At 45.0% G+C, this 25228-nt stretch overlaps 1 protein-coding gene across 7 annotated transcripts in view; it reads right to left on the bottom strand.

Annotated features, from left to right (window-relative positions):
* Window positions 1–24894, bottom strand: part of CACNA1E (calcium voltage-gated channel subunit alpha1 E) — a 536699-nt gene extending 511805 nt beyond the window's left edge. For 6 of the 7 annotated variants that reach the window (XM_027565502.1, XM_027565501.1, XM_027565503.1 and 3 more), the window contains exon 1: window positions 24476–24894. The gene's annotated coding sequence lies outside the window, so the exon portion shown is untranslated. The remainder of the gene's footprint in view (window positions 1–24475) is intronic. The other variant, XM_027565505.1, reaches the window with a different exon arrangement.
* Between the last annotated feature and the right edge of the window lie 334 nt (window positions 24895–25228).

The raw sequence follows: 25228 nt of genomic DNA, 5'->3' as shown, positions 1-25228 counted from the left end.
TAAGCAGGGTGACAATATACAGCCTTGACATACTCCTTTTCCTATTTGGAGTCTGTTGTTCCATGTCCAGTTCTAACTGTTGCTTCCTGACCTGCATACAGATTTCTCAAGAGGCAGGTCAGGTGGTCTGGTATTCCCATCTCTTGAAGAATTTTCCACAGTTTGTTGTCATCCATACAGTCAAAGGCTTTGGCATAGTCCGTAAAACAGAAGTAGATATTTTCTCTTAATATATAATGAATTACAAGGTAACATGAACATGTGCAAAGGATATGATCGATCAACTCACAAATTAGAAAATAGAAAAGGCTCATAATATTTGAAAAGTTGTTCACTATCACAACAAGAGAAAAACACATTTAAACTAGGAGATACCACTTTTCATCCCTTAAGATAGTCCAGGGCTAAAAATTGTTTGATAACACACTGTGCTGGCAAGGATACAGGGAAAAAGCCAGCAGGCTGGTAAGTGGATCAGTGGTACAACTTCCATGGGAGACTATTTGGGACTACAATGCAAAATTTTAAACTCACTCTTTGGCACAATTCTACTTTTAAGAAATAGCATTGAAACACGTATAATATCATGTATGAAACGAGTCACCAGTCCAGGTTCGATGCACGGTACTGGATGCTTGGGGCTGGTGCACTGGGACGACCCAGAGGGAGGGTAGGGGAGAGAGGAGGGAGGAGGGTTCAGGATGGGGAACGTGGGTATACCTGTGGTGGATTCATTTCGATATTTGGCAAAACTAATACAATATTGTAAAGTTTTAAAAATAAAATAAAATTTAAAAATAAAATAAAAATTTTCTTCATGTATATTTGCATGTGGGCAAATGACATCCTTATGCTTATTCATTGAAGCATTAATAGTAAAATATTACCAAAAAAAAAAAGAAATAAACCTGTATATCCATCAAAAGGGGACGAGTTAAATAAATTATGGGATGTATAAAGCTTTTTAAAAGAGAGACAGATTTCAGGGTCCTGATTTGGAAGAAACTCCAAGATCAGTTCTTAAGTGGAGCAATACACAGGTACAGAACAGTAAGTTATGTATGTTACTATTTGGTTTTGAGAAATTTATACATCAAAATTTTACTGATATATATGGAAATAGAAGGACACATGAGAAAATGAAAATAGTGGTTACTTTCTAGGAGGAAAACTTGGTGGTTGGGGAAATTTTTAAATAAAGAGAAAAGTTTTTTTCAAATAAAGACACCAAAAACTATGAAAAATTACTAAAAGATATTAAATAAGATAATAATAAATGAAAAGACATCTCATGTTCATGGATCAGAAGACTTAAGAGTCTTGAGATGCCAATACTACCCAAAGAGATTTAAGGCAGTCCCTATCAAAATCTCAACGTTTTTGCATAAACCAAAATGCGAAGTCTAAAATTCATGTGGAAATTCAAGAGTCCTTGAATAGCCAAATGATCTAGAAAAAAAGTTAGTGGTCTCACATGTCCTAATTTCAAAACTTACTTGAGAACCACAGGAATTGAGACAATGTGGTACTGACATACAGACAGACATAGAGATCAATGCAACAGATTAGAGGTCTAGAAATAAACCCTCCATACATGGTCAAATTATTTTCAACAGGGGATCCAAGACTATTCAGTGGGGAAAAGACAGTATTTTCCATAAATGGTGTAGGGAAAACTGGGATGTCCACAACTGAAAATTGAATGTGGACCCTTTACTGCTGCTGCTGCTAAGTCGCTTCAGTCATGTCCGACTCTGTGTGACCCCATAGATGGCAGCCCACCAGGTTCCACGGTCCCTGGGAGTCTCCAGGAAAGTACACTGGAGTGGGTTGCCATTTCCTTCTCCAATGCATGAAAGTGAAAAGTGAAAGGGAAGTCGCTCAGTCGTGTCCGACTCTTCAAGACCCCATGGACTGCAGCCCACCAGGCTCCTCCATCCATGGGACTTTCCAGGCAAGAGTACTGGAGTGGGTTGCCATTGCCTTCTCCGTTTGGACCCTTTACCTTATACCATATACAAAAATTAACTCAAAACGGATCAAGACCTAAATGTAAGGCTTAAAGCCATAAAACTCTTAGAAAATATACGCAAATCATATATCTCATAAGGTTTAGTATCTAGAATATATAAAGGACCCCCATAACAACAAAACAAGGAACTTAATTTTTAAATGGGTAAAGTAAATGACTAGACACTTCTCCAAAGATAACAAATGATCAATAAGCACATGAAAAGATATTCATCATCATTAGTCATTAGGGAAATGTGAAATCAAAATCACAATGAGATGTACCACTTTATACCCACTAGGATGGCTATTATACAAAAAAAAAAAAAAAAAGTAACAAATATTGATAAGGAAGTGTAGAATTGGAAGGAACCCTTGTACAGTGCTGGTGGAAATATACAATAGTGCATCCATGTGAGAAACAATATAGCAGTTCCTCAAAAATAATTAAATTGAGAATTACCATGCATGTGTGTGTGCTAAATCACTTCAGTCATGTCCGATTCTTTGAGAACCCATGGACTGTAGCCCACCAGGCTCCTCTGTCCACGGGGATTCTCCAGGCAAGAATACCGGAGTGGGTTGCCATGCCCTCCTCCAGGGAATCTTCCCAACTCAAGGATCGAAACCATGTCTCTCACATCTGCACTGGCAGTTGGGTTCTTTTCCACTAGTGTCACCTGGGCAGCCCAAGAATTACCATGTGATCTAGCAATTTCATTCCTAGCTATATACCCAAAGGAACTGAAAATAGATATTCAAACAAATATTTGGATACCCATCTTCACAGCTGGATTACTCACAATAGCCAAAAGCAATCCAAGTTTCTATCAGTGAATGATTGGATAAACAACATGTGGTATGTACATACAATAGAATATCATCCGACCTTTAAAAAGAAAGAAGTCCTGACACATTTCTTCATATGGATGTATAGGGCTGCAATATGGATGAACTTTGAAGAAATTATGCTAAGTGAAATAAGCCAGTCACAAAAGAACAAATGGTATATGATTTCACTTGTATGAGGTGCCTTGTGTAGCCCAATCCCTAGAGAAAGAAAGTAGATTGGTGGTCACCAGGAGCTGGGGGAGGAAGGAATGTGTCTGGAGCTCTAGTTTGGGAAGATGAAAAAGTTACAGAGATGGAGGAAGGTGATTATAGCTGCACAGCATTGTGACTGTACTTAATGTGACTAAATGGTACACTTAGAAATGGTTAATATGGTAAACTTTATATTGCACATATTTTACCAAACTAATACAATGTGTAAAGTTTAAAAATAAAATAAAATTTAAAAAAATAAAAAATAAAAAAATAAAGAGAAAGAAAGAAACATTAAATATACAAAGGAGAGTGGATTAGAGAGTCCACACTTCTGGGTTTGAATCTTCACTACTCCCTTTCATGACGGCGTCACCTTAGAAAGGTACTTAGCATTTCTAAGATTTAGTTTCCTCATCAAAAAAACAAAAAAAATGGTAATAAAAGCACTGCCTACTATACTAGGTTGTTCTGAAGCACATAAAGGGCTTAGAGGAGTGTCTGCCACATTTTAAATCCTCAATAAGTAGTTGTTCCTCATTCATTATTGCCTTAGACATTTACTGAGCATCTATTAGATTCAGATATTACGCCAAGTGCAGGGAATACAGAGAATAGGATGGATTCCTGCCTTTAAGAACCTCGCCACTTAGTAAATGGGATCTGAAAGGATTCTATCTTCAGGCAGCCTTCGCTGAAGGACCAAGTGTTGAAAAAGTCACTATGGAAGTATTCTTCAAGAGAATAAACAAGAGACTCAAATAGATTGAAGGTTTAAAGTGTTTTCCAATGATTGTGTTGTGTGCTTAGTCACTCAATCATGTATGACTCTTTGCCACCCCATGGACTATACCCTGCCAGGCTCCTGTGTCCATGGGATTTCCCAGCCAAGAAGACTGGAGTAGGTTGCCATTCCCTTCTCCAGGGGATCTTCCCAACCCAGGGATTGAACCTAGGTCTCCCCCATTGCAGGCGAATTCTTTACCAACTGAGCCACCAAGGAAGCCCAAGAATACTGAAGTGGGTAGCCTAACCCTTCTCCAGGGGATCTTCCTAACCCAGGAATCAAACCAGGGTTTCCTGCATTGCAGGCAGATTCTTTATCAGCTGAATTTCCAGGGAAGCCCTATCTAAAAGTAGAATGGATTACCTTGAAAAGTACTAAAGCAGCCTGTATAGCCACTTTTCAGACACATTGCAGAGGAGACACAGAGAGTTAGACTAGGTGGTCACTGGGGCTCCATCTGGCTCAGAGAGTTTCTGATGCTACAAAGAGAGGCCAAGAACTGGATGATGGCCTGGCTGGGGAAAAACTTCAGGGCATTAGCCTTGCAGGCATCACTATCTCATGATATCATCCAATTGCCACCCCAGCAGGGATCAGAAGTCTCCAGATGGCAGATGTAGATTCAAATTCAAAATGAGAGACGTTTTCACATAAATGAATGGAGAGGCACCAAGATGCGCTGACTCCGGGATGACAAACAAAAGGGAAGAAAGGCTTAAAGAGGAGGCCACCATAGCCTTTTTCTGGGCCAGCGTGAAAAGTGAAAGTGTCAGGCACTCACTCATGTCCGACTCCTTGCAACCCCATGGACTGTAGCCCACCAGGCTTCTCGGTCCATGGGATTCCCCAGGCAAGTATACTGGAATGGATTGCCATTCCCTTCTCCAGCGAATCTTCCTGACCCAGGGATTGAACCCAGGTCTCTTGCATTGCAGGCAGATTCTTTACCCTCTGAGCCACCAGGGAAGACTGAGCCAGTATGAGCTCCAGAACAAAACACTGAAGCAGATTCATGAGTGAAGACCTGGAAAAAATCATCCCAAGGCTTAGCTATGAATCCAACAGGGTCCCCCACGCCAGTCCCAGCTCTGGGACACCCCAGCTGGTCCAGCAACCCATAGAGTCACAGAGTTTATGTTTCAAGGAAAGAGAAAAAGGGTCTCTTTCAGGGGGTGGTTTTGAGGGTATCCTGCATGGTTAGAGAGGGAAAGGCACAACTCCCCTCACCATCTTGGAGCTTCACCTACCATGTAGACCCACTGCAGTGCAAGTCAGGACAGGAAAAGGACTACAGGGAAATACTCCTGTGTGGTCTCTAGCTTCCCTATCAGGGTCTCAGTGAAAGACAGTCCGGCTTCTCTCTGCTGAGATCTGGACATTCTTCCTTCCTGGAGTGCAGAGGGGTAGAGGGAATAGTAGTGTGATCAGAGCAGGCCTCACTGAGAAAGACCTGAAGGTGGGGAGGGGCAAGCCACTCAAGTATCTATAAGAGAGCATCCCGGGCAGAAGGAACAGCAAGGGCAAAGAACCAGGGGCAAAGAGGCTGTTTAGCATAATGGGTACAGCAAGAGGCCTGTGTGCTGGAGCAGGGAGACACATGGGAAGAGTGAAAGGATATGGGGCCAGAAAGGCAAGGGGTCGGGCTGAGGTTCAGTCCGTGTAGGCTTCTGCAGGTCACTAATTTAAGGATTCTGGATTTGACTCTTAATGAGATGGGAAGCCATTGGAGAACTCTGAGAACAGTGAGTTACCCTGATTTCTGGTTTTTAAAGAGTCCCTTGGGCTGCTAGCTTGGGGATGTACTTCAGGTAGGGCAGATGACCACCTGCTCCAGTCAGTAGCAGGCAACAGTCTCGGAGATGGGGGACAATAGCTTGAACCAGACTTCTGTAGAAGCAGAGGTGGTGAGAAGTGGGTATATTTGAAGACGGAATCAAGATGATGTGCTGACAGGTTGGGTGTGCAGAGTGAAAGAAAAAGAGGTGTCAAGGGTGATGCTAAGATGTTTTTGATCTAGGCTTCTGGAAGGATGGAGTCCTCATTAACTGAGAAAGGAAAGACTGAAGAAGGAGCAGGTTTTATAGGGAATATTAAGCATTCATATTTGAAAATGTAAGATTTGACTTGTTTTTTAGACATCCCCATGGAAATGTCTCATGAGCAACTGAAGAGACATATGTAGTGTTCAGAAAGAAGACCAAGGGAGAGCTATATATTTCATATCATATGAAATATAATATCTAATATGCATATATGGTTAATTATATGCATATATACTTAGAAGTCATCTATGTCTAGAACCCTGAAGAAGTGACTATAGATAAAGAACAGAAGAAGTCCGAAGACTGAGCCAAGAGAATCCAAGACTCACAGATTGATTAGGAAAATTAAAAAGCCACTGAGAAGGAGTTACCATTGGCAAAGGAAGACCCTCAGGAGAGGGTGGTGAAACCTGAAAGCCACGAGAAGTATTTTACAGGGGAAAGAAGGATCGGTTATGTCAGATGCTGCCAGTAGGTCAAGTATCTTAAGATGAGAAATGGTTTAGCAACAGGACAGTCCTTGATGATCTTAGGACAATTTTGGTGGGGTTGGGGCAAAAGGAAGGATCAAAAGAATGAAGATAGCCAAATAGCGTGGGGGAAAATCTGTTTTTAAAAGTGATTCAAGGGACTTCCCTGGTGGTACAGTGGATAAGAATCTGCCTGCCAAGGCAGGAGACATGTGTTGGATCCCTGATCCAGGAAGATTCCACATGCCTCAAAGCAACGGAAGCCCATGCGCCACGACGACTAGATGCTCTAGAGCCTGGGAGCCACAGCGATTGAACTGCGTACAGCAGCTACCAAAGCCCATGCACCTAGAGCCTGTGCTCCACGACAAGAGAGGCCACCACAATGAGAAGCCTGTGCATCAGAACAAAAGTACTTCCCACTCTCTGCAACTATACCAAACCTGGGCAAAGCAATGAAGGCCCAGTGGAACCAGAAAAAAATAAAAGTGATTCCAACTAATAAATGAAGAAGGAATGATGGGATTAGGATATCAGCTTTGAGTAGCCCCCAAGGAAATAAACAATCCAGGCAGGGGTCAGCAAACTATGGCCCTTGGGCTATGCCTGGCCTGCTTGTTTTTGTAAATAAAGTTTTATTGGCACTCACCCATGCACATTCATTTTTGTGTTGACTCCTGCTGCTTCCACACTACCATGGCAGTGTTGACTAGTTGTGATAGAGACTGTGTGGCCTACAGACTAAAATATTTTCTATCTGGCCCTTTATAGAGAAAGTTTGCCAACTCTGATCCAGGCAATAATCTTCAGTGGCTGCTAATGTCACATGAAGGGAAACAAGCAGACATAAAATACATACCATCCCCTAGGAAGTGATCTTACAAAATTTAAAAAAAAAAGCAAATCTGAATCAGAAGGCACTAAACGCCAGTTTATAGGAAATACAGGGGAAAAAAACATTCAACAACATGACGGAGGGGCAACCAACAAACTCCAGAATGTGGGAAAATCTACCAAAAATATGAAAAGTTTCTTCAACAAATAAACCATTAGGCTAAAAGCCAAGTGGAGTAAAGGAACCTGCCGTTATGACTTAAGAAATCTTTCACCAAAATATGATGTGTGACCCTTATTTGGATTATGATTCAAATAAACTTCTTTAAAAAAAAGTGAACTGCTTTTAAAAAAAATGCTACAATTGGAGAAATTTGAATGCCAACTAGATATCGAAAATATTAAGAGTTTTACTTAATTACTGTTTTAATTAACAATTAATTAAAATTATTGTTAATTTGGAGAGTGTGGTAATGCTATTATGGTTATTTTTCTAATCCATTATCTTTTAGAGACCAGTATCAAAATATTTATGAATGGAATTATAATAACTGGGAATTGTTTCAAAATACTCCAATGGGAAGGTAAACTAGGGAGACTGAGGTGAAAAAATAATTTGTTATGAGTTGATAATTATTGAAACTGAGTGGTGGATGCCTAGAGGTTCATTAGATGATTTTCTCTACTTTAGTATATGTTTGAAATTTTCCACAATAAAAAGCTACTTTAAAAAAGAGAGAAAATAGGGTGAAAGTCTGGACGCAGTGAGCACAAACAAACAACTCTTCAGAGGAACCACACTGTGCTTTTCTGTTTTGGTTGTTTTTGTTTGTTTGTTTGTTTGAGTTGTACTTCACTAAGAAGCAAAATGGAGCAATTTCTGGAGGAGGAGAATCTTAAAACACAGTCTCAGTCATTTCCACCAGACCTTCCCTTCACAGTTCCTTCAGCTTTCACTGGGGCTTCCTTCCACTCCTGGCTGCTCTCCTAAATAACATATTTGGTTTCTTCTTAAACTTCCCACTCTGAGCTTCTAGGTAGACAGTCAGAAGTTGAGTCTCTAACTGTGAGAAGCTGCCTTCTAACTGCAAAGTGAAAGTTGCTCAGTCATGTCTGACTCTTTGCGACCCCATGGACTACACAGTCCATGGAATTCTCCAGGCCAGAATACTGAAGTGGGTAGCCTTTCCTTTCTCCAGGGAATTACAGCTGAAAGGTTAACTAAAAGACAAGGAGTGTGGGAAGAGCAGTAGCCCTGTGAGGGCCTTAAGGGTACTCCGGTTCATAGAAGAGTGAGGGGGCCAGGGCAAGGGCTAGAAATGATACCAAGGAAGATGGCTGGAGACGAGAGAGCATTTTAGGACGGAAAGTAATAGGAACAAAAGCTGTGGAAGAAAAGGCCCTTCCACAGACTTTTACAGAGTTCACGCTGGGAGAGGCCAGGAATGATGTCACCCATCCCCAAAGTCACCCTCTGATGTGTCCGTATGAATTGCTTCTTGTGGGCCACCATGACCCATGGCCAACTTTCTGGACATCAGGGCCCAAAGCTGTGGACAGAAGCCCCTGTCCCTGTGCAATGCAGGTGGCATCCTCAGAGAGGGCAATGAGAACAGAAACATCCTTGGGGAGTCATGACACCAGACTCAATCATAAAAGTAGGGACCAGGCCTGCCTCTTCACCTGGCATCTATGTCCTCTGAGTTCTGCCCAGTCCTCTCAAGGATGCCTCATGATTCTGAGGACATTCTCAATCTAGCATGATCCACTCAGACTCCAAGTAGGATAGGCTTCTTAAGGCTCTCGGGTCCCTGATACTGTAGGAATATTTGGAGCACCCATTTTCACCAGGTCAAGTCCACTGGCTTCATCAAATTTTCAACAAATTCTATGACTCTGAACGTTATGAATCACACTACTACTACTACTACTACTACTAAGTCGCTTCAGTCGTGTCCGACTCTGTGCAACCCCATAGATGGCAGCCAGGCTCCACCGTCCCTGGGATTCTCCAGGCAAGAACACTGGAGTGGGTTGCCATTTCCTTCTCTAATGCATGAAGTGAAAAGTGAAAGGGAAGTCGCTCAGTTGTGTCTGACTCTTAGCGACCCCATGGACTGCAGCCTACCAGGCTCCTCCGTCCGTGGGATTTTCCAGGCAAGAGTACTGGAGTGGGGTGCCATTGCCTTCTCCATGAATCACACTACTAGAGACTTAATCACTGTTTGATGTACTGGATTTGGGGTAAGGTCTGGGGTATAATTACATCTGTTGGGGCTCCTTCAAAGGTCCTCCTACCTCTCAAAATAGAAGATTGTTTCAGTATCAATGAAAATAAGAATTATAATTCTTCAATAGCAGGCTAATAGCAATGCAAACCTCAAGCACCCTCTACCTTTACAGGCCAAACAAAATAGCAAACATATCAGGAACTATTTCCCACATAACAGCTGACATTATGCATATTCCAAACCCTACAGTTTACAATGCAGATTATTTCATTGGTACTTTATATTTGGACTTTGAGGATTTTGCTCTGAAAACCTAAAAAGCAGAGTAAAGCAAGAAAATGGGGTGCAACTTATACTTTTCGCAGAATTGTGTTTGGTATTAATGATTTGAAGGGCTTCTATAAATTGACATTCCCCAAATCCTCACATCTTTACAACCCCATCAAAATCTGTGGGCCATCCCATAAAAGGATATGGGATCCAAGACAATCTTTAGTCATTGCCTCCCTCAAATATTCTATATGCTCATTTAATCAACTTTTAGTGTATGTCTAATGGGCTTGAGGTTCTGAGATGCCATAGGACAGACAGCAGAGGAAAAAGGTGGGCCACAGGTATGTTGGCAGTGCCCATAGAGACCTCTGCCTGCCATTCTGCCTTCTCTCCCCTCCCCACAGAGCTCAGCACCGTACCACCCCTTGATTCTAAACAAGTCTCAGTCATCTCCAGCTAATATGTGTTGATTGCTCTTATACTGATTCAGACTTCACACAAATCCTGTGAGATGGGTATACTTCTAGATACAATGAAGGAAGCTGAGATTCAGAGAAAGTAACTTACCTGCACAAAACCACTTAGGAAGGAATGGGGTGGGCAGGACCTGATGTAAAAGCTGCCTGACCCCAGGCTGGTGCTCCAAGCCCTCCACCATAGAACTGAGTCCCCACCCACTTGGTTACGACCCATCTGACACCCAAGGAAACCCTGTCACAGTGACCTGGGCAGTTCTATGTTTCGACAGCAGAGTTTCAACAATTTGAGGATGCCAGCAAGCCTTGCCCACCCCATAGGGGGAGAGAAGGACAGAAATAAGGGCCAGAGCTGCTGTATCCATGGTCGAATTCGGGCTGTCTGCCCAGTTCCCAGGCACCTTCCTCGGGCTGACCTGACCTCGTACTCTACTCTGCTTACTCCCTGGCTAGCCTGCCACAATGACTAACGCCTGCTGTGACATTTCATTTGAGATACCTCTGCCTTTCATTTCAGCCATAATGAGCTGGAGGCAGGCAGAGAAGAGGGGAAGCAGGAGGACTGGGAGGAGGTGGCCATGGCAGGGAGAGGGTGTGGGCAAAAGCCAGATATTATGGATTTGGTTCCAGACCACTGCAATAAAACAAATACTGCAGGGGAGGGATAAGTTACGAGTTTGGGATTAACATATACACGTTGCGTACCTGCGTGTGTGCTACCTCTTAGTCACATCTGACTCTTTGTGACCTTATGGACTGTAACCTGCCAGGTTCTTCTGTCCATGGGATTCTTCAGGCAAGAATACTGGAGTGGGTTGCCATTTCCTCCTCCCAAGGGATCTTCCTGACCCAGGAATCGAAACTGCATCTCCTGCAAGTCTCCTGCATTGCAGGTGGATTTTTTACTGCTGAGCCACCGGGGAAGCCTAACATATACACATTACTATATATAAAACAGATAACCAAGGAGAGTCTACTGTATGGCACAGGGAATTATATTCAACATCTTATAATAACCAATAATAGAAAATAATCTGAAAGAGAATACATATGTATATGTGTGAATATATATATGTATGTGTGTGTGTGTGTGTGTGTATATAAATGAATCACTTTGCTGTATACCTGAAACTAATACAACACTGTAAATCAACTGGACTCCATTATACTTCAATTAAAAAAATAAACAGAAAAGGGAGGAAAAGCAAACATTGCAATAAAGCAATTGTGCAAATTTTTTGGTTTCTCAGTGTACATAAAAGGTATGTTTACCCTATACTATAGTCTATTAAGCATGCAGCAGTATTATTTCTAAAAAGCAATGTACATACCTTAATTAAAAAACACTTTATTGCTAAAAAAATGCTATCATCTGAGTCCTCAGTGAAGCATAATCTTTTTGTGACAGTAACATCAAAAATCACTGATCATATATATGCGTTAGTATAGTGTATTGGTGTTTTTCTTTCTGGCTTACTTCACTCTGTATAATAGGTTCCAGTTTCATCCATCTCATTAGAACTGATTCAAATGTATTCTTTTTAATGGCTGAGTAATACTCCATTGTGTATATGTACCACAGCTTTCTTATCCATTCATCTGCTGATGGGCATCTAGGTTGCTTCCATGTCCTGGCTATTATAAACAGTGCTGCAATGAACATTGGGATATGGAATTTAGAAAGATGGTAACAATAACCCTGTGTACGAGACAGCAAAAGAGACACTGATGTATAGATCAGTCTTATGGACTCTGTGGGAGAGGGAGAGGGTGGGGAGATTTGGGAGAATAGCATTGAAACATGTATAATATCATGTATGAAACGAGTCGCCAGTCCAGGTTTGATGCACGATACTGGATGCTTGGGGCTGGTGCACTGGGACGACCCAGAGGGAGGGTATGGGGAGGGAGGAGGGAGGAGGGTTCAGGATGGGGAACACAAGTATACCTGTGGCGGATTCATTTTGATATTTGGCAAAACTAATACAATATTGTAAAGTTTAAAAATAAAATAAAATTAATTATAAAAAAAATCACTGATCACAAGCCACTTTAACAAATATAACAAAATTGAAAAGTTTGAAATATTGCAAGAATTACCAAAATGTGATACAGAGACATGAATAAGCAAATGTTGTTGAAAAAATGGTGCCAAAAGACTTGCTTGACAGAAGGTTGCCACAAACCTTCAATTTGAAAAAAAAAAAGAAAAAGAAGAAAGAAAAAAGAAAAAAACACAATAAATCTGCAAAGCATAATAAAGCAAAGTGCCATAAAGCGAGGTATGCCTAGTGAGACTTGAGTTATGAGGCTGTTGTGTCACCTAAGTGAGAGACACTGGTGGCTTGGTCTAGGTGGGGGCCGCAGGTGTAAAAAAAGATGCAGATCAATACATCTTCAGGCAGTCAGACTGATGGGATTTCATAATAGATTGCCTAAGGGCATGCAGAAGTGCAAGCATCAACAGGGACCCTGGACTTGTGGCTGGATGAAGGTGCCATTCACCAAGACCAGAAAGCTGAAGGAGCAGACTTGGTGGTAGAGATCAAGAGTTCAGTCTGAAGACATTAAGCTTGAGATGCCGATGAGACAGCCAAGAGGAGACATGAAGAAAGCTGATGGATCTAAGAGGTCCAGATCTTAGAAGAGAAGTCTGACCTGGAGGCATAAATTTAAGAACTTATGATGAATTATTTGAGTAATGGCACTGTAGGTAGCCATGAGAATGTGCCTGGCAGACGTCTAACTTCAGGGTGCTTAATTGACCAAGAGCCCCAGCTGCTAGGCTCTGAAATCCATCACTGAATTTGCACAGAGGGAGCAGAGCAGGGATACTAAAGCAGGCCCACTCCTGGGAGACACAGGACCCTGCTGACGGCTGACTTGGGCTGGCCGGAAAACATCCCAGCACTTACTGAACATCTTTAGATTGCAGAGCAGGCTGGGACCCTGATACCAACCTTCTTCCCTCTACTCATCACTTAGGGTCAGACTTTCGAGGTGCTCTGATAGCTCTTCCAGCCTTTCCCTGCTCCCTCCCCCATTACCTTTCATAGGAGCTTTCCCCAATAAAATTTTCACACATTTAATCTGATCTTGGTGTCTGCTCTGTTGGAGGACCTGCCCACAATGAATCTCAGCTTGATTCTGCGGCTTGCTTTAGGCAGTGAAACAGAAGCAAATGTGATAAAAGCTGAGCACTGAAAAAGACTTGTGCATTGAGGATTGCCTTCTCTCTTGCTTCTGGAAACCCTTCCTCAACCATGTGAACAAGCCTTTCTGAGGATCAGTAATTGCGAGGAGAGAGGCTCCGGCCATTCCAGCTGTCTCACTGCCTCAGGGTTAAAGACCCAAACGTGTAAGTGAGGCTAACCTACACCATCCAACTCCAACCAAGCTGGCCCAGAACAAACCAACCTACCCAACCAACTCAGAGAATTGTGAGAAATACTAAATGGTTGCTGTTTTAGACTACTGAGTTTGGGGATGACTTATTTGGGGATCCTGAAAAAGTAAACTGACACAGGAGTCTGGGGCATAAAGATGGTGCTCACAGCCATGGGAATGGGTTGGTCTTATTATGGATTCATGGATCCTGCCCTCAGGCTCCTAACCCAAACCCTTTCACAGGGCTCTTCCCATTGGTTAAAGCCCTTCTGAAAGTTTATTTAGCATTTACTATGTTCCAGACAACATACTGAGGAGTCATGGCTATGCAGTTATAACTGAAACACATTATTTATCCTAAATAAAAAGTGGGAGAACCAAAGAAAACCCTTCTTCACTTTCTATATATTAAAAAATTACTGGATACAAAATTGGCAGGACTATAGCATCTGCCTGAATTCTCCTACTTCGGGTTTCATGAGAACACTTATGCACGCGTGCACACACACACACACACACTCCACAGTATCACAGCTTTCAGTCAACTCATCACTGTCTCTGAGAGGAGTCGATAGGTTCTTGGTGATGACTACTCTGTTAAAGTCACAGTCGGTGAGTACAGCGTCCCCAGTCACAGGGACTAGGGTACCACAATAGAGGGAAGGAGAATCAGGATTGGTTGAAAGTTCTAGTGTGGCTTCTCTACTTGTTTACACATTCAAGAAATTTATTAGGCATGTGCTAAGTACAAAGCATCAAGGAGACATAGATAAGATAAACAATTCCTGCTCTGGAAGATTTCACACGCTATGGAAGAGGCCGGCAATGACGCTACAGCACAAGACACTGAGAGACTACAGAGGAAAAAGATGCAGGACAGTGTGGAGAGAACCAAGGAAACCTTCCTGGAAGAAGTACCTGACTTTGGTAGAATAAGCAACAATGAGCCAGGCCCTTGTGAGGAGGGGCTAGGAAAGGTCACCTTGAACTAGCACTACTGAACATATCAAGGCTCGACAGAGGAAGGCATGTCTAGGTAACTGCAGTCATTCAGAGGAGCAGAGAGTAAGGAGAAGGTGAGTGGAAATATCTGGAAACAAGGCTGGGGAGGCAGGCAGGGGGTTAGACCATGACAGACTTCACCCATCTTACCATATACACTTTATTCTGAAAAAAGTTCCCATGGAGTCATGTCAAAAAGAAGAAAGACATGCTCATATCTGCTCTGCAGAAAGGTAGCTATTGCCACAATCCGGAATATGGAGACAAGACAGGCGCAGTAGACCAGGGGCAAAACGATGACTGCAGTCGCAGTGAAGAAGGGATAAAGGCCAGAATTCTGTGGCATTTAGACACAACAGTCAGTAGAACATCCTCACTAACAAGATGTAGGTGAGGGAACAAGGCAACTAGAAGGAAGAAGAGTCACAGATGACGCCCATATTTCTAGGACGAGCAACCGAATGGACGGTGGTACCACTTGCTGAAAGAGTCTCTATGAGAAGAAGACAAAATTTGGTAAATGATGATGGGTTTAGTTATGGACAAGGTAAGTCTGAGATACTATGAGGAGTTGAAATAGAAATGTCCAGCAGAGAGAAATTCCTGGGACAGAAAACAAATTTGTAAGTCATCATTGTATGGGTAACAGCTGATGCAAGGAAGGAGCTGGAGTCCCTCAAGGAGAGAGGGTACCCAAACAAGTGACAAGGGCCAGGACTGGGACCAGGAAGCACCTACATTTAAGGATCAGTCACCCGGTTCCCAACGGAAGGAGGAACTCCACCAGAGCTAGCCAGGAGAGAAATTACCAAAGCAGTGAAAGCACCCACGAGATGCTCGACCCAGACTATCGAGCAGTTCCAGCTCTCTTCTCAGAAGTCTATCATAAATGACCAGGACGGTAATTAGCACTAAGGTGCTAATGATTAGTAACAGATGTCTCCAGATATATTTGCATTTTAATTAGGCATCTAAACTTCATAGTGATTCTGGCTTTGGAGCTTATGCTTGATTCTCATCCAGGCTCCACCACCTACTGGGATCTTGGATTCTAGAATCCTTTGTTCACTCCTATAAATACAGGAATAACAATGCCTCTACCTCAAGAAGTGTAAGATGTACCAAGTTTCTGGCACATCCCTTAACCTAAGCCTCTAACAGTGATTCTCATTATGCATCACACGCATCCAGCCCTGGGTTCTGATTCAGGATGTTGGGATGGGGCTGATGCTGCTGGTCCAGGAACCACACCTGGGCACAGGATGTTCTCCCTGAAGGACTCCTCCCACACGAGTGAATGCCCATTCATATGTACTCCATAAACTGGTCTTCAGGCCCCAGAGAAGAACTGCGAGACAGGAGCTCTGGGTTCTCAGTGCAGGAAGCATGACAAAGCAATGGGAAGGTAAGGGACAGCGACAGGCACAGCCTCTCCCTCAGCTGTCACCCAAGACATCTCAAGGGCTACAAGTTGAGTGATTCACACCTGCCTGTTTGAAAAGCCATGACTCACAGGATTCGGGAGGTGGGCTGTATTGACTAAACCCTTAAGAAGGGTGGCAGGGAAGGGGAGCAGGGCTGCAGAGTCACAGGCATCAGGCAGCAGAATGGACTGAGGTCTCCAGGGCAGCTGATGAGCCAGGTCCTGGACTGGAGAGAAGAGAGAGATGCTGAGGGGCTGGAGGAAGACAAAGGTTTCAGAAGCATGGAAAGGGAAGCTTAGAGAGGGAGCCTGTGGGCCTCTCTTCACAATTTCAGACAAGTTACCCTCTGCTCTGGGTTAAGAAGACGCTGAAAAGCAAGAAAAGCAATCTGGAATTTCGTCAGGAAGTCTGCATCCACAGTATTGCCCATCCCGCTCCACCCCTCTGTGCCCGAGTGATGCCCTGGGAACCTTCTCTGCTTTCCCCAAGGCATCGTGGATAGAAATCACCAGAAAAGCCCAGTAGTGGCAAGAGTGTCTTCTTTCAACAAAGGCCTGGTACAGATCCACATCATCTTAACTGATTTCTTACAAAATCCCTTCTGAACTCCCTATTTTATACACATAATGTTTTTCAACCCTCATTCACTACCATGCGAGGTGCTGAAATTGCAAGCGTTAATTAATCACAATGCTTACCCTCAAGGAATTTTGCCTAATGAGATATAAAATGTGTGGCATTTATTATGCAGTCTATAAAACACTTTCATATACAATCGTGCTTATTCTTCACCATGGCCACATTATGAGAACTGGTGATATGGATCCTATTTCGTCTGTTGCCATTCTGATCTTTGGCTTAAACATCACCTCCTCAAAGCCTCCCTGAGGTCCAATCTAAAGAGCTACCCAATCAAGTGCCAGGCTTCACTGATGGCTCAGACGGTAAAAATTCTGCCTGCAATGCCGGAGACCTGAGTTGGGAAGATCTCCTGGAGAAGGGAATGGCTACCCACTCCAGTATTCTGGCCTGGAGCATCCCATGGAGAGAGGAGCCTTCGAGGCTACAGTCCACAGGGTCACAAAGAGTCGGATACGACTGAACGACTAACACACTCCACTCCCAAACAAGTGCCACGTCACCCTATATTAATTTTGAGAGTGACATGTATCGCAGTGTGATTTTTTTTTAATAAATTTACTTGTCTATTTATTGTCTCTCTCTCTTTGCAGTGGAGCAAAAATTTCACAGAACTGGGAAAGGTCTGCATTGTTCACTGCTGTATTCCCAGTTCCCAAATAGTGCCTGGCCGGGAACAGGACTTAGGACACATCTGCAGGAGGAAGCAGGGTGGGAGCAGGGGAGGGAGAAGAGCAGCAGGGAGAGGCTCTGATTTTTCCACTCAGGAGCAGAGCTGGGCTCACAACTGGAGCTTTGCCCACCCCATCCCAGTCCAGGTTCCTTCCCCTCCTTGAGGACACTGCGGGCCACTCTAGGCCAGTGCCCAGGCCCTGAGATTGACAGGCTGGCTTTCCTTGCCTGGGCACAGAGGCAGACATCCCCAGGACTTTCAGACTTGAGCGCCGAACAGCTCGTTAACCCAGAGTCAGAGATCCGCCGGAGAGAGAAGCGGGGATAATGTGTGTTCACCTGTCACCACATCCCTTCTCTAAAGAAGGCCTGCAACTCTGTCTGTATTTAGGATCTTTTCACTCAAGAAAACAACAATCAAGGACCGAATAAGTCAAGAGAGATTTAATTTACTTTCTATTGAGAGGCAGAAATATAAAATGTTCTCCACCATTTTTAAAATTAAGAACGAAGAATAAAATTCCATTCAGTAAATAGAGCAAACAAAGAAAAATCTATTGCATGACTAGCTAAGCAGGGGAGACAAAGAATAAAGAGAGGGGGAGAAAGAAGGGGTGGAAAACAACACCACAGAAGAGGCATTGATCTTAGAATAGGATGGGGCCTCAGGCCACCAGCGGGTCTGGGCCCCTCCTCTCCAAGATGCACTGCTGGGCCTGTGTATTGATACCATAGCTGAGGCCCAAGGGGTTAATGATTTGCCATGGTCTGTGGCCAGGAAGGACTGGGGCAAGACCAGGTAACACGTAACTTGGTAAAAGAAATCAAAATTTCTTCAAAGGACTGTACTTAGAGCTAGAAATTAACTGAGAGTGGAAACTACGTCATTTTCATCTTTTTTTCCAATTTCTCCCAGCAAAAGGCCTTGTACACATTTGATTCAATTCGGGGAACCCCAAAAGATACATAAAGGAGGCATCAACGCAGATAGCTTATGCTGGAAAGGCACAGAGAGCTGCGTCGTTACGTTTCTGCAACTGCAGTGATATTTCCATCATTAAGAGGTGTTCCCATGAATGTAGCCCTACATTTACTCAGGTTAGAAATCACGTAAAAGCCCACAAAGGGCTGGATGCCCTGCCCTGCCACAGGCTGCAGTGCCTGCCCCATGTCCAAGACAGCTTCATGCCTTCCTCTCACCGTGCCCAGCTCATGCCCTCTCACTCAGTGCCCATTGAGCTGTTCCTGCCACCACTAACCCTATGGCGAAAATCTGGAGCACTCTCTCTTTACCCCGATCCCAGGTTAGTATTTATAGGGGGAAAGTTCTTTTTTTTTTTTTTTCCAAGTGTAGTCAATGTAGTTATAAAGGCTCTGTGATTCCCGAGGATGTATCTTTCAAAGTAACACTATATGAACACAGACGGGACGGCCTTTCCTCAGTAAAGCCCATTCTGTTCTAGAATCTCATTCACTGCCATTCCTGCAAGTCCACACATCTACAGCAGACAACAGAACCCTTTGGAATTCTCATGTCTCAGAAGAGGATTACATCCTTCACACCTTGTCCAGGTTACAGGGAAAGAGGTACTACTTATCTTTGCTTCTTTCAGGAAGTTTTTTGATTTGCATGTAACCACTCAGTACTTCCCAGGTGGCGCTAGTGATAAAGAATCCACCTGCCAATGCAGGAGACCCAAGAGATGCAGGCTTGATCCCTAGGCCGGGAAGTTCCCCTGGAGTGGGAAATGGCACCCTACACCAGTATTCTTGCCTGGAAGAGTCCATGGGCAGTGGAGCCTGGCAGGCTACAGTCCATGGGGCTGCAAAGAGTCAGACACAACTGAGCATGTGACATAACACTCTATGCTAAAACAAAGAGCTTTGTAGTGGGTTTTGGGTTCCAAATGGCTTTACAATTTGTTACTATAAAGTAACATCACTTTGCCAACAAAGGTCCTTATTGTCAAAGTTGTGGTTTTTCCAGTAGTCATACACAAATGTGAGAGCGGGACCATAAAGAAGGCTGAGCGCCAAAGAATGGACGCTTTCGAACTATAGTGCTGGAGAAGACTCTTGAGAGGCCCTTGGACAGCAAGGAGATTAAACCAGTCAATCCTAAAGGAATATTCATTGGAAGGACTGATGCTGAAGCTCCAATACTCTGGCCACTTGATGCAGAAAAATTGAAGGGGAAAATTCTGGGAAAAATTGAAGGCAGGAGGAGAAGGGAATGACAGAGGATGAAATGGTTGGATGCCATCAGTAACTCAATGGACATAAGTTTGAGTAAACTCCGGGAGATGGTGAAGGACAGGGAAGCCTGGCATGCTGCAGTCCATGGGATCGCAAAGAGTCAGACACAACTGAGCAACTGAACAACAACTACAGAGTGGCCTAGTCCCAGCTCCCTACCACACTGCAAGGCCATGAGGACAAAGACCATGTCTCTTTTTCATTTTTTTCATAGACCACCTTCTCCCATCCTCCTGCCTACCACCCCTACCCCTCACCCAGCGCTTAGCTCATCATTCAGGGAACACTGTAGATGTAGGTTAGCATAGTGGAACCTGCTCTTTCCAATTCTCTGTCACTTATTGTAGGTATAAGGATATACAACTCCTCGGGTTTGCAAGATAGCACAAGGCAGATGGGAGGAAAGGCCAAATAAACAATGCTATTTTTCCAGACTAGCACTAGGCTGAGGCGCCCAGAGGAGACCTGGGGCAGTCACTGCTTCTCCCCAGGACGACACTTTTGTGGCCCCTCCATCTACCTCCATCCTTCGTTCTCTGGGCTCCCCCATCCTCACCCAGGGAGGGGAAACCAGGAGAGGTTCTGCCTAGGATTTGTGGAACCGGAGCTCAACACTGCCCTGAACTGTGGAATCTTTAACAGCTGGAGCAGGGAAATACCTGGGAAGCGTCTGCCCAATCTTCATTTTTAGGCAAGTTAAATGAGGTTCAGGGAAGCTTGTGAATCACCCAAGGTCACAAGGTTCCTTAATGGGGTTTAATGAGTTGGGTCAGGTCTCCCAGGCCAATGGTCCTTTATTCACCCCACCCCTACCTGATAATGCCCTGTGGCCTCTGGGCATGCTGTTCTTTGTCTGGCAGATTACAGGGCTGCAGGATAAATAGAAAAGATGAACAGGTGGAAATAAAGTTCTAGGATTACCTATCTTAAGGCTCTATTTTTGCCTCAACGATAGAGAAAGGATCTCTAACCAAGACTAACCAAGACACTGTCAATTGGAAATGGTCAGGTTCCCCTCCTAGTCTATAGAGTTGCTGCTGCTCTTTAGTCACTCAGTCATGTCCAACTCTTTTGTGGTCCCATGGACTGTCATCCCAGGCTCCACTGTCCATGGGATTCCCCAGGCAAGAATACTGGAGTGGGTTGCCATTTCCTTCTCCAGAGATCTTCCCAACCCAGGGACTGAACTTGGGTCAACTGCTTGCAAGGCAGATTCTTTACCACTGAGTCACCTGGGAAGCCCCGTCTATAGAGTTACTTCTGGGCAAACCAAGGGGTGGGGAGGCTTTCTCCAAATCAAAGCTATGGTCAGTCTCTGAGACAACTGGAGTCAGTCAACTGTGATCCTGAGAGAGGCAGACTTCAATAACTAAGGTGTAGACTGACCCTCAGTACCATATGCTGACACATGCTCTGCCCTTTCACGAGACAATCCTTCTACCCCAGGCATTCATCGACACACTGGAGTGAGTTCTAGAAGGGAGGGACTTCCAGTGATGGCCCAGGTGACAGGGCAGGGAGTGGGGCACACAAATTTCATAGACACCAAGAAAGGACAATGTGGTTAATCCAAAGGAAAAGGCTTGGCAGGTCCATCTAAATTTTTTTTTTTTTTTTTACTGTTTGGCCATTTATCTCAATGCCATTTTTTTAAATCCATTTTTTTCTTCAAGATACAATAAACTGTTGTTATTATTATATCTTAAAAGAAAAGAAAGGACAACGCAGACAGAAAACACAGGGGCAATATAATCAAGAACCAGATGGGATGGACAAGTGGACTGTCCAATCCACCCTACTCTGAAATCCCCAGGGCCCTAAATAGGTTGTATCACATGTGTGAACCAAATTCTGATCAACTTCAGCACAAAAAGGTGCCCATTGCATGGAGAGAGTCAGTTAGCTTCTGGGTGAACTTGAGCAAGTTACTTAACTTCTCTGAGCTCCAGTTACCTCTATAAAATGGGGATACCTACTTAATAGGTTAGATAAGGATTCCCAGGCAGTGTTAGTGGTAAAGAACCCACCTGCTGAAACACAGGTTTGATCCCTCAGTGGGGAAGATCCCCTGGAGGAGGGCATGAGAACCCACTCCAGTATTCTTGCCTGGAGAATCCCATGGACAGAGAAGCCTGGCAGGCTGCAGTCCACAGGGTCGCGCAGGGTCGGACACGACTGAAGTAAACTAGCATGCATGCACTTAATAGGGCTGGGTAAGGATTAATTATGATAAAGTCTGGAAACTCCTCACTCTAGTATCTGGAAAATTATAAGCACTTAATAAGTGATAACTAAAGTGCTGAAGCCCTGCAGCAATTTGACTGTCTGACAGACTCACGGGCTCCTAGAGGGCTGGAGGTGTGACTGACACATCCCCTGAGAATTCTCATCACTTCCTCACACAACCCAGGAAGTAAGAGCTGGGCACTTCCCTGCAATAGAATGCTTCTATTTGAAACTCGGAGAAGGCAATGGCAGCCCACTCCGGTACTCTTGCCTGGAAATTCTCATGGATGGAGGAGCCTGGTAGGCTGCAGTCCATGGGGTCGCTAAGGGTTGGACATGACTGAGTGACTTCATTTTCACTTTTCACTTTCATGCATTGGAGAAAGAAATGGCAACCCACTCCAGTGTTCTTGCCTGGAGAATCCCAGGGACGGGGGAGCCTGGTGGGCTGCCGTCTATGGAGTCGCACAGAGTTGGACATGACTGAAGCGACTTAGCAGCAGCAGCAGCAGTTTGAAACTCAGACACATACAGGTTTCTTTCCTCTCCCTCTCCTCTCTCACATCCAATACATACCCCACCAGAAGCCTCAGGACATCTGAGGAGGTATGCCAGCATCGATTCAATCACTCAACTTGTGACTCTGAGGGTCACTGTATATCATCCTGCCATCAACGTAACATTCACAAGTCCTGGCAGAAGGATGACCCCCTGGGAGCCCAAGCTCATAAATACCACAAGGAAACAGACAGAGAGATAGAAACATGTAAATCAGTTCCATGTAAATCACCCTCTCCTTGTAACTCCTGCAAAAAGCATGAAGGTCCATTCTGGAAGTGGGATTTGTGAAGGGTTTCATGGAATTGAGGAAAGAGGGGTTTGTCAAAGGGAAGAGATTTATAATCAGTGCTAGCTTCTCAGAGGGAACTGAAATAAAGCCCATTTGCAATTTGACTCAGGAAGAGCCACTCCAGGAAGGAAGGTGCAAGATTCAAATGATATGAGAGCATGGCACACTGTCTCGTGAACTGTCCCTCACTCTGACTATACTCCCTCACTCCCAGGGCAATCATTCATCCCTATCTGTCTAGACAGTCTCTCTTGTCCATGTCTAATTATTACTAATGTCTCTGTCTACTCTCAAAAGTGTCTCAGCTTGGACAATAAATTATATGATTACTCAGTACTACAAAGAGGTTAAAAAAAATCTTAGCTGGCTGGAGACAAATCATGTGAGAGAATAGTAGAGTGGAGTCAAACAAGAAAAAGGCATCTCTTTCTAGGCTCCAGAGATGGCTGCACAACCCAAAAGACCCACACATTTGGCAGGAAAGGAAGTTCTATTATTTTCCATTAATGATTCCTTTTGGAAGTGTCAACTGGGGAAGTTTTCCCCAGTATCTAACCCAGCTCCCAGCCCCAGTAAAGAAAACCACTTTTCTCTGGTGTCAATGGCGATAAAACGATGCTCTTATTTAAGTGTCAGAAACCTCTTTCCTTTCACGAAAACACTTCTCTGAGGGCAGGTCTCAAAGTCTCCTCTGGACTAAAGTGCTTGGCTCCTCCAGCCCATCTGTTGACTGTGATGTCTCTGAGACACCGTGGGGTTCTTGGCCCCCACCATAAGAAAGAATCAGTGCTCCAACACCATGGCCTCTAAAGGTAGAGAGAGAGGATCATTACAGTCACCCAGATCTGGGTCATGCACCCACCTACACAGCCTGAACCACCTGCTCTGAGCAGCCACAGAGTCAGACCCAGTGAGAAGAACAATTGTTCCTTGGGCAAGTGGCCAAACTATCACCTCAGGGCCCAGAGTGAGGCAGAAGCCTCGATCTCAGAGGAATGTGGGAGGGGGAGGGGGTGGCATCTCCCATCATTTTCTCCTGGGCACGGGCACAAAGCAAAGGGGCACAGTGAACTGGGTGCTCATCCCTGGAAAAGGACACAGCCACCATCTGGCTGGGAGACCCAAACGTAGTCAAAAGGCAAGTCACTCTAAATAGCTCGGCTTCTTCTTCGAACTCGCCTTCCTCCTGCAAGCGCCTTTTCCCAGCTCTCTCCCAGGATAGGGTCCACTCACTCTCCCACGGATCCACAACCCCAAGGCTCCAGAAACACCCCAGCAACGATGATCCCGGGATGCTTCCAAGGGCGCACACTGGAAGAAACTTCACTGGAAGCTCAGACCCTCCTCAGCCAGCCCTCCCCGGAGAGGTACCCCCCGCCCCCCGCAACCCACAGCACTTCCCCGAGGCTGGAACTGGCAGAGACACCGCAGCCCCGGCCGGCACCCCTTCCTCCGAGCTTGGCTGCGCTCCCGGGGCTGCACGAGCCTCCCTCGCTGCCGCCTGGCCGAGTGAACACGCAGGCACAAACGAGGTGCCAGTCCCCGGCGCCCTGGCAAGGGGCACATCACTCACACCCCGAAACACCCCACCGCGCGGGGGCTTTCCCACGCCTGGGAAATTAACACGGAAGTTACAAAGAAAAGGGCTGCGCATGGAGAAGAACCGGCTTAGGGGAAGGTTTCAAACTAGGAAATCTCCACGGTCCATGCACCCCCAACAGGTAGCAGCACTGGGGGCTCGGAGCCAGGCGCCCTACACCAACACACCGGGGAGAGAAGCGAAGCCCCTCAGACAGCGGGCGCCAGGGCGAAGGCGACCATTTCCTGGGCAGCAGGAACCACCGGGGCTTACCTTGAATTAACGCAGAATCCCGCGCTCGGCTGAATGAGGAGAGTGTGCTAGTATTCCCGAGACATTACTGAATTATTTTTAAAAGGGCACAAAGGTAAGGGAAGGGGCACGGGGAGAGGGGGCAGGAGAGACGGTGAAATTGAAAGGGGAAGAAGGAGGTATCAGGGGGGAAAAAAAGGAGAGAGGGGAGGCAAGAGAAGGGAAAGGAGAGAAACGGAGAATAAAATAAAGGAGAGGGGAGACAGTTGCGGGGGGAACAAGCTGTCTCCTGCCCACACAGTGGAAAAGAAATTTCTGACAATCAGAAAGAGAACTCGCACACATGCCCCCAAGAGGGGTCAGAAGGAGATAAGAAGACTGGAGCTGTATCCAAACAGAGGAACAAACAGTCGGCTGGGCAGCACCACGCGGCGGGAGGGTGCGGAGAGAGATGCCGAAGGGAGCGGGAGCGCGCACACCGGCAGGCGGGGCCGGGGGCTGGATGGCGGGCGGGGCTCGGTGTAGAGAAAGGGCCTGGAGACCAGAAATTTCGGTCGGGGTTTCTGCAGAAAAGTTCAGTGACCTCAAACTTCCACAGTCTATTTCCACTCAAGTGGAACAGTGGAATACCGTCCCTGTTTCTGAACGCCATCGGCACCTCCCAAGGTTCTGCCAGTGGACCTCACCCTGGCTCCAGGGTCCTGGCTGGTTGCCTTGTTGGGCTGGGAACAGCGATGGAAGTGTGATTACCTACTGATTACCTACTAAGGGAAG

The sequence above is a fragment of the Bos indicus x Bos taurus genome, chromosome 16, assembly GCF_003369695.1.
Source record: "Bos indicus x Bos taurus breed Angus x Brahman F1 hybrid chromosome 16, Bos_hybrid_MaternalHap_v2.0, whole genome shotgun sequence".
Lineage (NCBI taxonomy): Eukaryota > Metazoa > Chordata > Mammalia > Artiodactyla > Bovidae > Bos > Bos indicus x Bos taurus.
Note: the sequence above shows the minus strand (reverse complement) of the source record. Positions and strands in the feature narration are given on the sequence as shown.